The sequence below is a fragment of the Prinia subflava genome, chromosome 11 (genome assembly GCF_021018805.1).
Source record: "Prinia subflava isolate CZ2003 ecotype Zambia chromosome 11, Cam_Psub_1.2, whole genome shotgun sequence".
Lineage (NCBI taxonomy): Eukaryota > Metazoa > Chordata > Aves > Passeriformes > Cisticolidae > Prinia > Prinia subflava.
In genome coordinates, this window is record NC_086257.1 from 9,708,483 (window position 1) to 9,725,730 (window position 17,248).

Consider the following 17,248-nt stretch of genomic DNA (forward strand, 5'->3'; position numbering starts at 1 on the left):
CTGTGCCCTGTAAGTGCACCCTGTGGGGGTGATGACATCTCTTGTGCTAAATGCCAGCTGAACTCCAGACCTCTGCTCTCAGCTGACCCAAAAACCCCACACCAGATTGGGGGTACCAAAGGACAGCCACATGCTCGGTCAACTCACAAACCTCTGCTAGCATGAGTGCCCCTTCAATCCACATTAGTTCCAGCTAGACAGCATCTGTATCACAGGAGAAAAAGGCAAAGACAAGGAGATGAAGGGGAAAGGACTGTATCTTTCTTTAAGACTGCCACATTGATATCATGAGAGTCAATGCAAAAGCATTCCTAATCTGGTAAATCAGGTGCAAGATGCAGTATTACTTCTTCTGAGAAACTCATGTTGTCACTAGAAAATGTTTCAGCTACAATAGTGCATCTTACTTCAAACATTCCACACACAATGGTACTTCCTGAGTAACTAGGAAAAGGTGCTTCCTCATAGTGATCTATTCCTAAATTAAAAATATCTAAGACATCACTAAGACAAAACAAGCACACAAAGAGAAATGCAAGATCTTAAGGGAATGTTGTTGAGCAACTCTAATGACTGTCTAGAATAAATTTCGCTACATCAGGAATTAACTATGAGAGCAGAACCAGAGAATCACAGAATATTCTAGGTTGGAAGGGACCCACAAGGATCATCAAGCCCAGCTTTTAAGTGAATGGCCCATAGAGGGACTGAACCTGTGATCAGGGTGTCACTAACACCATGCTCACCTCCCAGACAGATAAATACAAAGCTTGGTAACTTCATTTGAGTCTGACCACACCCATGGTCACACATATTTTATAGGACATACATGGATGTTTCCATTCAAAATTTGTTTATTACCTTTGACAGTATCTTTAATAAGCAAGATATTGTATAAATTGCTGTCCAGCTGGCAGCTAGTTCCAGTTTTTGGAGCTCAGGCCATGCTCATTTACATGAGTGTTTAACAGTTCTGGACAGCTCGCTCTGCAGCCCTAACCCCAAACACACCCCTGACCACGCTGTGAGGTGAACTGGCTCTCAGCATAGGGCACACCCAGCAGCAGGAGGGACACGGCTCTTCACAAGGATTCTCAGCTCATGGGCTGGATTGACGCATTGAACACTGGCTACTAGATTCCAAATTTGCTTTTATAATGATAGCACTACTCTACTGGACAGATACAAAGGACAGGTGATATGAGATCTTTAAGCAAAAATTTTATACAAAATACATTAAAGAATTTAATTCATGCCTGACACTGGGGAGGGGGGATAGCAGTGGTGTTCCGTACAAGGGAATCCCTGCTCCAGTAAACAAAGTATCACATGTTGGAGATAAACAGCAACCTGGCTAAGGAAAATCCTTTTTAAGTGACTAGTCCAGGGAAATTTTCAGGTTTTAGTCCAGAGAAAGCATCTTTTACTTTAAGTGGGATTTTTTACATATGCTAGATCCTTCACCTGGGAGAATTTCAAACACAGCAATATTTTTCTCCTCACCTCTTTTATGTATTTCTCTCAAACATTTAAGCACCTGCATTTTGTAAATTTACTCATTGGCAAAGTCCTGGCTTCATTTCTGTTCCTATGAGGTGTGACAGTTTCTTCTAGGCCTGAGTTTTTCCACTTGCTTTAGCAATAATCCCAAGCTAAGTTGACACATATGCTTAGATGCCTTGGATTGGGATTTAAGAGAAACAGCTCTGTGAATTTGTTTGCATATCCAACTTCTTTCCCTGTGCTGTTATCCACTCAGAATGGAAATGCTCAAGTTTCAAATCAATTGTTCCAAACATTTGTAGGCATATTAGGAGAATGTCAGTCACACTAATTGAAGTCACCCTGCTGTGCAAAAGAAATTGTTCAAAAAAGTCATGCTCCCTTCTCAATCACAATGTACGATAAAGTAATCTGGCGTAGCCAATTCAGAAAATATCAGACCCACAACTATACAATGTGAAATGTAGTGTTGATGATTTTTAATTAGAATTTGAAGCTCATTTTGCAGTTACTCTACGAGACCCATTTTCATCTTTAGCCACCCAGTATTGAAAATTAAAGATTTGCTGTATGCAGTATTTAATAGGTCAAACACAATGAAATTACAAATGTAGATAATAAAGGAGAATCCTTTATTCAGTGCAGAAAAAAAATCAAATCTGGAAAAGAGTACATACAGAGCAGAACTGGTTGGAAAGCTTTCATTAAAACAGGTGCCTGCCCTGTTCTCCTGCTGAACTCCCTCTCAACCACCTTAACAACTGAGAAAAACACTACAGGAAAAGCTGTTCATAAAAAGTTATCTAAGGAAAATTACATCATTTGAAATTATACAAACTATTTTATTTTCTAGATGAAACTACTTGAATGGAAAAGAAGATACCACTAGTTTTTCTAAAAAAATTAAAGTCAAATTGTGCCTAAGTTTCTTGAACCCCTTCAAGTCTATTCTTTTCCACATGTAGAGTAAGTAAGGACAAATAAGATTTTTCATTGAGGACCTTTGGAGAGGCTGGGTTTTATTGCAACTTAGGATATACCTGCATGTCACTTTTTTGATCAATCTTAGTATTAAACTATGCTTTAAATGTGTATTTCCATGAATAAATAATTTCTTTAGAAAGGGTTGAATGAACTATTTAAGATGAGATGCATACCAATTACTAATATAATCTGCTCGCACATTTCAGAATCATGCTCAATTTCCTTTTTGATCAGAAGGTTCTCTAACCCTGTCACTGACAACTTCAACGATTTGTCTGGTCACAAGGTGAAATCCCACTGAAACAGTGGTTCCTAAAACCCATAAATATCCCAGGTTCATGAAAAGAAATTGAAAATTTTGCTTATTTGAAGGTTTTGGTTTTGCATTTTAATACAATAATTATAGCAGAATCCAAGTTTTACAATGTCAAAAACGTGAACTCAGTGATTATTGAAGAGCCTGTTGTGACTTGGAATGAAGCAACCATAGGAAATCTCATCTGGGGAAATGAGATAGTTTAGTCCTGCAGAAACAGCTTGAGAAACTCATAACAAAAATTAGAATGTCCATAACAAAGGAAGCCTTGACCTTCTTTTTTTTGCCCTTTCCATCCAACTATACAGCAATGTAAATTAGTGGGAAAATGACTATTTTTATTCTTCCCTATTTGGTTCCAAATGATACAAATAGGAGGTTTCCACCCATTTCCCCACTCCTCAGTTCATACCATACAATACACCCTCTTGCATCTTGGTACAGAAAGTGGAAATAAGAAAGAGAAAGGAACCAGACAAGTGAAAACACTCTATTCCCTGATGAATAGCCAACACCTCCTAAGTTAGAAAAAAAATTTGAAGAGGGAACAAAGTTTTGTATCCAAAAAAAATCCAGTTAGTGGGAAGAGAATCTTGCAGCTATAAAAATAATTATGTATCAGTGTTTCAAAACATTCAAAAGTATTTTTCCTACCAAAGAAAAAACACAAACAAAAAACCAACAACAAAACAATTTTAAAAAACACACAAAAAACAACAACCACCAAAAAAACCACCACCACCACAATCCATCAACTAAACACCAACTTTTACCCTGGCTCTCATATTTGGGTTTGGCACTCCACACTCTTCTGGGAAGTGCCAATTGTGGGGATGTTACATTTAGATCTGCACCTGCTTTTGCAACAAATCCCAGGTGCCTCAGTGAAGAGAACAAAAGCCAATTCCCAAATTCAGCAACTCAACAATCTTGACATCTAAGGATAAAACACATTCACCTTTTATGAGCTGGCACAAAGCCCATGCACTACTCAAATTTCCCTTTAGACTGTTAGGATTTTTGCAAGGACTCTTCTGGGTCTTTCCATAGGCATGATTTCCCTCTTCCCAGGTGGGCTTTTGTACATAACTCAAGCAACCAAAAACTCACAGGCAGATCTCCTTTGGTCTGATTACATCAGAACATCACTGACTCCTCTCTCTTTCAGAGCATTCTAGTGCTGCAACTTTGGACAGAGTTAGTAAATATTGAAAACACCTAGGTCAGCAGGCCTTTGTGGCTTTGTGCATTGACTCACATCTTTCTTTTCAATTTTCTTCCCTTTTGCAACTTTAAATGCCTGTGAGGGGATTTTTTGTTGAAGTGTGTCAGTGGCAAAATCAGGGCTCCAGCTTGTTAAATAAACAATCAGCCCCCAAGCCATTCCAGAAAAAGGATGAGATTTCTCATACTTACATCTTTTGTGAGTGAAGATTTATTTAGGTTTCGAATCCCTCAAGGCAAGGATGCAATGTGTAAAGCAGAAGCCCATAAGAGAAACATTTTACCCCTATTGCTTACCAAGAAAGAATAAGGCTTTTAAAAACAGATCAGAATGCCACACTTCATTAAACAACATCAGCCTTCCTTGTCTAATAAACTTTCTTCTTTATTTTTCTATTACATTCTTTTGTATCTCTTTTTAAAAGGTAGCTTAACTTCCATATAAACAAGACATTAGGTGGCCAATGGCTCTTAATGCTTACACTGTAAGAGGAAACATCAAACTGGAAGGAAATATGTCTCCCTTTTTTATTTTTCTTTTGAGTCTAAGGATGTCTGGATATTATTCAAAAATAGTCCAGGCTGTATAGTTAAATGCAACTGGTTTGAAAGAGACACCAAAGAATTAGCAGAATTCATTCTTGTTTGTTAAAACATCCAGGATCTCACATGCTAAAGGTTTTATTTGTCTATACCTAGATACATGCAAAGATATAAAGGATGGTAATTTTCCCCATGACTGCAAGGATTTGTAGAAGGATGCAAATAAATCTGACACCAGAAACCTTTCTCTCTTTCAGATTTGGTTGAAGAAAATGACACCCTAATGGAATGGCTGGCTGAGGTTCACAGAGCTTGAACACAACTCTGGACTTGTTCTAAAACATTCACAGTTTCCCATTGCCATTAGAGATGAGTCTGAAGTTTCTTCAAGTTGAAGGATATTCAGACCCAGGATGGAATGAGAAGAACGAAGGTCAGCAATACATGAGGTTCTAAATCTGAATAGAGCTTCACTCAAAACCACTTGGATCCTAACTGTGTATAAGAGCTCCCTTTTAAATAAATCAAAGATAGGAAAGACTACTGAACTCTCCATCTCATTGAAATCCACGCATGAGGTGAGGGGAATGAAAAGTCTCTCTTTTATTAATGGATGAAAATTAGGGTTCCCTAGTGAGCCCCAGCAGAATTAGCTGCATCTCTTACCACGTTCAGTGGAAGTTAATGGTGACCCATCACAATTGGGGCCCAAGTACATTATCTCATGGTCAGGAGACCAGTTTAATTTTTTTCATTTTGCAGCAGATAAAGCAAATTTCACCTGAGGTAGATTTAGTATGCTTATAAAGGAGCAGAGAACACAAGTCGTTCTATAAAAAAAGAAATCCACATCTATAATTTCATATCTTTTGCTTATTAAACAACAGAAAACTTTTCCAGAGGTTTCCTCAGTGTCTCTTGTGACCACTGACTGCCTCTATACTGCATTATGTTGTGAAAAACAGAAAGAAACTTTATAAAAAGTTCACCACAATTTGTTATTGCTCAGCAGGAACATAATCTAGACTTCTTGCAGTGCTGTAACCCAATTTATTTCCCTGTCAGACCACTTGATGGATGTGTCTATAGAGTTCTCAAACAGGAGATAAAACTTTTTACTACTGAAGGCAGATAGTACTTTGCCTTTCATTTGCCATCCAGGGGTTCACCCATCACCAGCTCAGCATGGCTTCACTAATTCAGTTCTCAGTTTTTTGAACAATATATTTGAGTGTTTTTAATTTAGAATTAAAGCAGAAATAAAATAGAAACACTTCCGTAGGTGAAAATCTCCAGTCTCTGGGATTTGCAGCCTGAGCAGTCTATGATTCCTTCATTTCAACTCACAGCAATGCTGACCTTAAATACAGCCCAAGAATGAGTATTTAGACCAGCTGCACTGAGGCTCTGAATGAGATGTGTGAGCCTGGAAAAGCAATACACATGCACTCAGTTTTCTTAATATATTCCCCTTTATAAAAGTGCTAAAAACACTTCAGCTCTCAATGCTGTCTTTATCAAACTCAGAAAGGTACAGCCACACCTACACATGACTGGGAAATCCCCTGTGAAAATGTATTAAGGCATTTTAATAACAATAGGTTTATGATTATTCTCACCTGTGCCAAATTTCTGTTTTTTGAAGCTTAAAGGCATGTAATAACACACTGAGTAATGACATTGTGCTATTATTTAAAACAGAGTATTTCCAATCTGTGTAAAAATAATACAACCTTCTCAATTTATAAAATTGAAATTTTAGAATGGAATTCCTCAAGAAAGTTCACAATAGATTGAATAAATTTTGATGACCAACTTCTTTTAGGGGAACCACAGCTAAAGGCAATAGAATCTAACAGAGATGGAGGACAAATATCTGTATACACACATTTTATACCCAAGGTATCACATGATGATTATGTGAATGGTGAGCACACTTGAGAGCCAAGCACTCTACATGAAAGACAAGAAAGAGCAACAACATTCCTGCAAGAGTTGTTTTAGGGCCCAGCAACACAAATAGTCCAGGACATAGAAATTAAACTGACTTTGCCATCAATACATTGATTAGTAAAAACTGTTAAGTGATTGCAAATAGGACTAAATGCAGAAATAACCACATGAAGAGCAAAGCAAGCTCACAGCACACTGATTTTTAAAAGTCCACCTCAAACTTAGCTACTGCCCCAAGCTTTCCTCAGTAACATACATCAACTTTTAAAAGCAGTGAGTACTTCTTTTTCATGAAATTAAGCCCTTTTCCCAAGTACCCAGATATTCACTTAAGGCTAGAGAAAAGGAAATGAGCCTTTGGTAGGAGTCTGAAAGCCAGGATAAAACTGCCTGTCACTGTGCTCTGCTCCTCTTGCCCTAATACCCTTCACCAGTATAATACCAATATTCAAACTAAATGCAACTCCAAGACAATGGGAAGCAACTTTGCCTTTGCCAGATCTGCACCAAATCTTCTAAATCTAAGAAAACATAACCCATAGCTCTACAGATTATTCTACACCAGTTGGAATTATTTCATAATGAGTCTGTGCAGTCCAGAGTCTTTCACTGAGGGTTAGATCAGATACCTCCTTCCCACTCTTCTGTATCTCTTGTTTTAATGAGACATTTGCAAATATCTTTGTGAAAAGTATAATACAGGCAATGGCTAATAAAAGAGATCCTCATAAAGGCACTATTTCCTCAGCAACCAAGTAACTGCCTTCTGGGAACTATTGCAGAAACCAAAGTTATAGATAGTGCATTCAGAAGCCAAGATTAAAGTTCAAAAATAATCATATGTGTTAGAAACACAATTATTAAACAAAAAACATTTCCTCAGAAATCCTCAGAAAATACATGCTTTATGCAGAGAATATCCTGAAAAATGGGCAGCAGATGCTCTGATTTTCTTACCAAAGTCACAGCTTCCCAGAAGTGGAGCTTTTGCTGTGCAAGTAAATATTACTCAGCATTTATGGTGATATTTCAGTGTATCCAACAGTATATCTGAGTGTGCATATAAGGGTTTTGTCACTCTTGTTTCCAGAAAAGAAATTCACTGCTTTCCACTATTTGCTTCTCCATGGGAATATCACCAATACAGAAACTGCCACATCAACAGCTGTATGATCTTCCCAGCTTCTCTTCTTCAGTCAGAAATAACACTGAGAAGATGGTTAGGCCACCAGATTCATTGCATTAGAGATGATGTTGCAAAATTGGAAAAACCTTAATCAATTTAAGTGGCTCAATAAAGCTTGACCAGCACCAAGACTGAGGGGACCATGAAAAGACTGGAGTTGCAGAAAAGATGATGGCATTGATTGAGGTGTTAAGAGTCAAGACTTCTCTCTCATAACACCCAAAGGCAAAGTTTACTTAAAATGAAAGGGAAAAACAATAAAAATATCAGATGGCAATTTCTCAGTTTTCTAGAGTTGGCTGAATTAAGTATGAATAACCTTTCTTTTAGGTATGTATAACCTTTCTGCCCACAACACCTCCATTCCCCAAAACCAGCCTTCTTTTAGTCATTTTCAAAATACTTCGTCTTCTACACCCACTGAAGGGTCCCAGTCTAGAAATCCAAACTGGCTCTCAGTTCTCCATCTTCCTCTAAAAGATGCTTCTCTAGAAAATCACCTCACAGCAGAAATTGTACCTTACTATTTTCCCTCTTCATTATGTATGTCTTAAACCTGAATGTCTTAAGCTCCCTTCATTTCAGACAGGATTAAGTGCAGTACAAAGTGTTTGTCCTGAATGGAGCAGGGCCAAGGCATCTTTTCATTCCAGGATTGTGCTGTTTCAGAAAGTAAGAACTGCAGTACTGCATTAAGGGATAAATTAAAATATTTCAATAATTTAGTTCAAATGTTGATAAATATTCACTTTGAAACTATTAGGTACATCTACCATGCTATAAAAACAGTACCTGCTACCAAAAAAATATTATAAAAGCCTATAAATTATTTAAAGATTGAAGTTTGCTATCAAGTTTTCATAAGCATCAGTGAATCCAGTCAATCTAACAGGTAAAATGAGAAGTTCTACTTCCACACTTATTTCTAAAGCCAAGAATCATCATAAAGTTCTTAGAGTTTAGATGTAGTAAATTTGTGTTTAGGAAAAATATATCTATTTCAGATTTGAGATGCCTGCAAAAGCAGGTTTCTGATTGTAAATAAAGATTACATTAAGCAGTTCAATATCCATCAATATACATGAAATTTATTTTCATCTCCTTCACATGGCAAGTCCTAGTTAAAAATTCAGCAGGTTTAACACTTAACATGGTTATTCCACAATCAACACCAAAATCATATTCATGCTTTTGCAACGCCGACATCTATTGTAAGAAAAAGCTATGTTACAAATTACTCTAACAGCAGGATTTTACAATAGATGAACATGGGAGTAATTTATAATGCATTCGTTGCTATTAAAAAACAAATAAACATTTATAGTCTGTGCTAATTAACTTTACTGCTGAATTAGTAGTATTCCTCGCTCCTCTTAATTAGAAGAAATATCGCAAGTATGGCATTAAAGTCAAACCCTTCAGTGCAGTAAAGGCTGACACATTTTAAAACCTCTCTCATCCTCAAACACATGGAGATTTTGCAGCTACATGCACCAGGTTCAGCACTGGCACCCTCCACTACACAGGAACATGTGATGGAGCAGTTTAAGGAAACGTCAGAAATAAATTACCATACTTTGAGCACAAAGTCTAAGTACAGCTATTAGTAGACTTGCCTCACCCATAATCAAGTCCCTCCTGGTCCAAGGCAAGGAAGGCAATATACCTGAATCCCAGGGCACATTGTCCCAGCACATCTGTCCCTGGAGGTGGAAATTCAGCTTGGCCATGACTACAGTCCCCATCAGCTGCCACAAAGTGCATGAACCACTTACATCATGCATCAATAAACATTTCAATGTGTCGTGACTTTTTTTTTTTTACCTTGCTGCTGCCAATCCCAATAGTACTTTGTGGCAAATCTAAAGACACATCCAGTTTGTTCTCATGAGAAAAAAACACAACAAAGCAACAACTATATCATCTTACCTTTAGGGAAGTCAACACTTATGTCAGGATTGAGCCTTTGTGGAAAGCAGAAAAGCATCTGACAGCAGAATCTCTGAAATACCCATCAGAATGGTTCTTTTTCTTCATCTTGATAGATAGAATATTCTCAAAATAGAGTATGTGCTCAACAGGCAGCAAAAGACCTGTCAAAAAAAAAGAGACCAACATAGTGAATGAACTCTGTTCCCCATGCCCCTTTTAGGAAGGATTCCTCAACTTCTGTATTCCCTCATGAATGCCAGCTAACTCAGTAGGTGAGATAATGAGTAAATTCTGCTTTGCTCTTCTCTAGACACATTGATTCACATCTTGAATGAGAGGTCAGAGTTATTAATTAAAACTGCTGTTTATCTCGATTATATAGTAGTGAGAATTTGTTATAATGCCTCATCAAATGTCTGCACACTGTGGGAAATATTCAAGGTTAAAAAGTTAAAATTAAAATATCAACCAAAACCGTTTCCACTTATATAAAGTGTCTACTATAAAATGTTGGCTGATAATCTTATCTTTCAGGAATCAGATGTTTAGGTGCAGATCCTTGCACCTTGTATTTGGTTTTAATTTTATGATTTAAAAGAGATCCAGTAGACTTCTTCCATGATAAACCATATTTCTGCCATGCTAAAAGGCAGAACAAGATCTTATCACAGACAAATACAACTGACAGTGCTTACTGTGTCATAAAAATATTCCAGGACTGGGTAACATCTTCATTAATTTAATTAAGCAAATTTTTTTCATACATAACTAACCCAATTTTTGTCAGCCTACCTACCAAAACATTTTTCAAACTCCATCAGTGCCACTCAATATCTTCAAGTTTTTTTTTTTAGTTGGGAAAAGCAATTACTAGCAGCTTGTCAAGCACATGATTCTGCAAGTACCATTTCAGGAGCACTGAAGACCACGAGGTCTGGAACCTTGAAGCTAACTTACTGCTCTTTTCTGTATTTTCAGTTTCCTGCCTTGGAGAAGGAGGCTCTAACATTATTAGAGCTCTTACACTAAAGTTTGCTCCATTTAGTTTGGATATAATGGTTCTAGGAAGAATACCATAAGTCTGGAGGGCTTAAGTGAGACCTCAGACCTCGCAGTAGCCATGAACACATGGGATCAAGTGCTTCAGAACTATCTGACCTCATATTACTGAAGCCCTTGTAAATGTTGACAGAAATTTTAATGTTTGCTTCTGAATCAGGCAAAGATGTTGCCCTTATAAAAATATATATGGCATATACAAACATGAGTGCACATGAGCATATTTTTATATGACCATCCTCAAAAGCTTAGAAAGTGTTTCATATATTAAGTTTTCCAGGGGTTTGACTGCCACAAAGCCACCTTGTACTACAAAAGGACACACAGCACTGCACTACTGCCACATTAGACAGCATAATGCCCAGAGAAACAAACCCAGCAACTCACCCTGAGCTTCTTTATGAACTAACCATGGTTCTAAGTCTGTGCAGCTAATGTAGTATTTGCTGCATTGCCACTGATTTGCTCAAGTGTGAATCAATCAAGAGTCCTGTCCATGTGCCTGGAAGATTAACAAACAAATATGCCACAGATCACATGACAAAGTGAATCCAGAATTCCTCGTAGTGTTCCTTGTAGTCCTGGGAGCCCACACTACAGTTGTACAGATGTTGACCCTGACTAGCTGCAAAGAAGCTGACCAACCCTTTAACTATGGTTAACAAACCAGAGGCAGATGGGTGACCAGTACAAGTGACACAAACATTCAAAATGCCCAGACACATGGAGCTGGCACCACTTGTTCCTTCCAGGAGATGGTAATCAATGCAAATCTATGCATTAGTTATGAGGTGCTTTAATTCCAATAATAAACATTTTGTGATTGATGAATTTTTCCCAGCTGTTGTCTATCTAGCTGTTTAATTAGAGCATGCTGGCAGAGGCTGTTAATCCTTCGCCGAGTTGCCGACTCCTTGGCATTCCAGTTCTGCAGGGCAGGGTGACAGTTGGTAGAGGGACTCGGGTGGCTGGTCAGGGGACCTAACGTTTGGCAAAGGATCAAGGCATTAGATGACAAGCCAGATTCCATCAGCCTCCTAAAAATACTAGCAGGCTGACAAACAAAGTGCCTTAATTGACACTGCTGCCATCTTTGATGGACACTGGATCTAAAAGCACAGGAGTGTCTACTTCATGTTACTGCTGCTCCAAGAGAAGAGGGGTGCCAACCATAAGTACCAGGAAGGAAACAAAACCAGCTGCCTTTGAAAGAACCAAACCTGCCAAAAGCTCTGGAATTTGCTTTAAATATTTGACCTCCTCAATCCATGTAATTCCCTAGCTGGAATACTCTATCAGGGAAGGAATCCCTGGCTTAGGGATCATGTGACATACGCCTAACCAGGGCCTTTGTGATGGACATTCCCAAATGGGCACAACACAGGGGGAGCCCACATTACTCCCTCACTGAAGCCTTTAAGGGCTGACTCAAGGAATGACATCCAGAGGCCAGCAGGATGCTTATTTTCACCCACCTGGTGCATCACAAGCAGCAGCAGAACTGCCAGCTGTGAAAAGATTTCCTGCACCACACATCTGCCCATGAAAAGCTGCGCTTTCCAAACTTGTTCCATGCATGCCAACAGTTTTTAGATGCTGTTAAGTTCAGCTCAGTATTCACACTGGTCATTTACAGATGAAAGCAACTTACTAACAATCCCCTGAGCCAACCAGATATTTAGGATACTGACCTAAAACAGAAAAGAGTTAGAAAGCTTCCTATTCTGAACCTTGGTCTTGATTCATAGGAGCTGTCACAGATTAGACTCTACACTACCAAGAGGTTCAGAATTCAGCCATTAAACTGGGTCCCTGGAATCAGTCAAAATTCATGTCAAACAAGTAAGAACTCTTACTGTAGTATTCCAGCTGCAGGGAAAAGTTGCCTTGACAGCAGCATAATCTTTTATACTGAATGAAAATTTGTATTGCGTGTCCAAATTCATCTATGTGCAATTGCATTCATGTTGAAAAGTTTATGAAAAATTTAAGTATATCTGTTTAAGAACAATTCATTTATTATTTTTAACTCCTGGGTACTTAAATCTCAATTTGCCACTAAAAGATTTTGATCTCAATTAACAAACTCAATCTCAACTGCAAAATATATGCAAAAAGCTTTTTCCACTAGAAAAAATTCTTATCCCCTTTCTCAACAGCAAACTTTTCAACTCAATTAAAAATGTTTGTGATTTATTGCTTTATTATGGAATGCCAATATACAGGAAAAAAATACCTGTTCAAAAGATGACTTTTGGCAAAAGATATTTAAGCCTAGTACCAGAACTACCCTTAAGGGTTATGGTTCTTTGCATGTGGTAACTGGCTTCTATGCAATAAATTAAATGAAATACTAGTCCCACCAAATCCTTACCCACACAGGTATTTAGACATTTTGTCCAAGGTAGTGCCATAGTCCCCTTACTTTAAAAGAAAATAACAAACAAATGGAGATTATACGGTTGTGAGAAGAGGCTTAGATTCTATCTCTTCCTCCTTGCCTCGTCCCTAGATCTAAAACAAGACAAACATGTTTCAATATTTGAGATTATTTTAAAGAAAGGGTTATGTCAAAAGGTCTTTTTGTTGCTTAGCAGCTCAGCAGCCTAAAGGCATCTAAAACAACATTGCTCACTACTTAATTTCCTATTTATTTATAACAGAAATGCAAAAGACAAAATTCATATCATAGGAAGAAAAGTCATGAAAGAACCAGGCAAAACTTGCAAAAACCAGTAGTGCCAAGTCTTCCACCATTCTATTCAGTAGCTCTTCTAGATGCTTTGCTTGCAGCAATTCAAATTTTGCAAGCAGTGACATGGAGCTTACCTTATCATTTGACAAAATACTTTCCTAAAAGAGAAATTATCAACTTCACAAGCCTAGGAGAGCTTTCCCTGCAGCTGTGCTACCTGGTGAACACTTAACTGAACTTATCAGAAAGTTAACAAGAAAGACAAGACAATTTTATAACCAAAGACAACACAGCAAAGTTTCCTCTGGATTTAGCAATAGTAGAATTCTTACACAAAGCCATTTAGCACTTCACACCTGAGTACAAGTTGTACATGAAAGCAGAGCCTGACCCTGTGAACAGTTATTCCACAAGTTTAATGTCTGCTTGGTATACTCTGTCTGCATACTTCACACTCTTATTTATCTCAATAGCTGAGGAAAAAAAGGAAAATACAAGGAGAGAACAGAGAGCTGGAAGAAAAAAAATAATTTAAAAAAAACCCCACAGAAGGAAAATTAAGGAGCCCATTTAATTTGCCGGGAGTTGACCCCATGGAGGCAGCAGCAACCAGTTTCCTTGGCACCAGGTATCCATTACAATACAAAGTGTAACAAAGGAAACCTGGGAGTAGTGCTGCACACACCCCACAGATTTTCCATTAAGACTACAGGCTACTTGGAGTTCATTTCTCCTGAGTCTCATGTTGTCCTACTCATCACTAAAACACACCAGTACTTTCAGAGTATAATCAGTTGTACTTCATTGTTTTGCAATTTCTCCTACATAAACTAAGAGGCTATATAAATTTCCTGGTTTTCTTAAATGACCTAGTAGACACTACACCATATTTAAATTGAGCCTTAACACCAAATAAATCATCATATAAAATTAAAAATCTATACCAGACAGACAATTCAAAAAACCATAGCACATTATACTACCTCTGCTGTGCTTCATCTCCTCCATAAACACAGGTTTTGAAAATCCCACTATAAATTATAGTGTGATGATTATTCAGTAGATTTTGAAACAAGATCTCCCATGTCCTCGCTTGCCTCTGATCACCTCTCCAGAAACAATTGTTTTTGTCACAACACCAAATTTTCTGCATAAACCAGTAAGTGGGTAAAGGCTATTAATCACTGCTGTATGAGCATCCTGATGTCATATTTTTCCAGCTAAAGCAGCATGTGAGTTTTCAATAGTGCCAGCTCTCAAACAATAGTACCAGCTCCACTCCCCAGAGATCAAGTCACTGCTGTGTGCCACCTGCCCCAGGACAGCCTAGGGACCTCCCCACATCCCCTCTCCTACTCCACTGGCCACTGCCCCTCACCTTCCCTGGGCTGGAGCTTTGAGCTGCAGAGACATCAGCTTTCCCCAGGATAGGATTTCTCACACCAGGAAGGGCCATTTTGTCACCCTGCTCCACAGCATAAGCCAGAACCATGCTCCTTGCCATGTACTGATCAAATGCTCATCATTCCCCATATCTCCTTATTTCACACCCTCGCTACTCACCAAGACAAAGCCCGTGCTGATGAAAAAACAGAAAGAAAAAAGGCCAGGTATGCTATGTGACACTACAGAATGGTTAGGTCTTGACATCAGCTTCACAGATAAGGAGAAGGATAATGCAAGCAGAAGTCACTCTTGTATTGTTTTAATTATGTCTGTCATCATTTAATTGCTTACTTATGTTAATCAAGAAATAAAATCAAGGTCCCAAAAGTTTCATTTTTAATGCAGTCAGGCCTTTGCCTATCCAGTCACTTTGTGTCCATTGATATGTAAACTTTCTCTTCATAAAGCACACAACCTGGGCACTGCATGAAATTTGCAGAGAAGTTTGCCAGGGTGGGAGCTGGGGAACACCACAAAAAGCAATTCTTCTCACTCATCTCCTGTAACACACCAGGGACAGGAGGCAGAACTCTGGAAAGCCTTTGCACAGTAGCCACTGAAAAGCAGAGCTGAAGCCATCTCTGGTGCTCTGACCTGGCCTTTTTTCTTCCTCATGCCTCACAGAATAACCCACCTTTTGCTGTTTCCCAGCACAATTCTCCATGTCTGTTAGGCTCAGGTGACAGAAGATGCTCACCCATCGCGGAGTCCAGACCGCCAGGTTTTCAGAGGAAATCCCGGGGGACTACCAGGACAGCTGTTCCCTCAAGAAGTACCCTTCAGTTTTCAGTTTCCCTCCTTCTTTCAGAGACAGACAGGAAATTTCTAATAACAATCCCAAATTCTGAAGTCTCAAAGGAATGTAAAACAGCCTCTAAGGCAAATGTATTAACAATCTGATCTAAACACCTACAAATCTAGAAACATCCTAATAACACTTGTAAAGACATGGATTTCAGACTTTAAAGATAAATTTTTGTACCAGCACAAGATTCAGAAAAAAACCTTAATGAAAGCAATTACTTTTCAAATACCAAACAACAAAAATCCGAGGCCAAACAAAAGCATGAGTTAATCCATTAAGATTTAAGCACACCAAGACACCATGTGAAATCACAACTCATATTTTTAACACCTTTGAGACTGACTCTAATCTTCAATGCTGGACAAGGAGGATGAGAGAAATTGTTTTCAGTCACACTTGTGAAAAACCCCACAGATTTCAAGTGGCTTCCACATGCACAGTGCAGCCCTTTCTCCACTGGGCCCACTGCTCCAGTCACTGTATCAGGTGTCACTCTCCTCCTATCACAGGACTTGATATCATAGACAAACAGTATCACAGACAAACAGTACTCTACACACAGATAGCCACCTCGCCCGGGATGCCACTTATATTCTCAGAGTTTAGAAGAACCCACTCTTCCCATGGACATTATTTAAAATTGCTGAGCTTTGTGACAAAATCACCAGTAAACGTGTAAAGAAAGGCAACAGCAAAGAGACTGCCAGCATACAAATCTCAATTCCTTTTCATTCAATCGAGTTACTTTGTACTTAAAACAGTGCAAACTGAATTTACTGTTCTAAAATTATCATTAAGTAAGCATTCCTATTATTCTCTATTTTCTCCAGAATAAAAAGAATATTCTCTATTTTCTGCCAGAATAAAGCAGTATTATTATTTTGAATTGTTTCTATACACAAGTGTTCTTTCCATAGCCAAAATATTTTTTTCTCTAAGAAACCATTATTATAAATTTTGCTTAATTGGGTTTTTCAAATTCATAGCTTCTAAAATTATCTAAAATTACCTTTAAAAAAAAAACTACTGGATTTTGTTGGTGGAACAGAGAAGCATTCTACTGAAAAGATGATGACAGTATCTAAAAATGTCATAGGAAAAAGGAAAAAAGGAAACAACAGAAGTCAAAGAAAAAAAAGCAACAGTTACTTCTCCCAGTTCTCTATTATAGTAGAGCCTCAGTTCTAACCACTACCAAGTGGGGATTCATGCTGCACAAAGTGGCAAAGTTAACACCCAAACATTCACCATGTTACAGAAAAATATTAACATACTGGCTTTCATGCACATGATGTCAGAGACTTTTAAAAAATGTTGTTACCCTGCTGGTAGGAAGTGATAACTCAAAACCCCAAAATACAAATTTATTTTATTCAATATAAGGAGTTTATGCAGTTTTATTAATAAACAGAGGAGAAATGAGCAATCAGAGGATTTACACAAACTCCTATGCTCACATGCCTGTACACAGCCTTTTTAGTACCTTTTTTTCCATCACTTCCCCCCACTAGCACCCCTCGTTATATCTGGTCTGAACTGTATGATTTCACCCATGCCATGCAGGATACCAAGGCCACAAGCCAAATTCCACTCTCACTTACA

General features: G+C 38.2%; 1 long non-coding RNA gene across 2 annotated transcripts in view; it reads right to left on the reverse strand.

Annotated features, from left to right (window-relative positions):
• LOC134556289 (uncharacterized) overlaps positions 1-17,248 on the reverse strand; it is a 252,178-nt gene that overhangs the window by 119,371 nt on the left and 115,559 nt on the right. For both annotated transcript variants that reach the window (XR_010081633.1, XR_010081632.1), the window contains exon 3: positions 9,639-9,802. This is a non-coding gene — a long non-coding RNA (uncharacterized LOC134556289). The remainder of the gene's footprint in view (positions 1-9,638; positions 9,803-17,248) is intronic.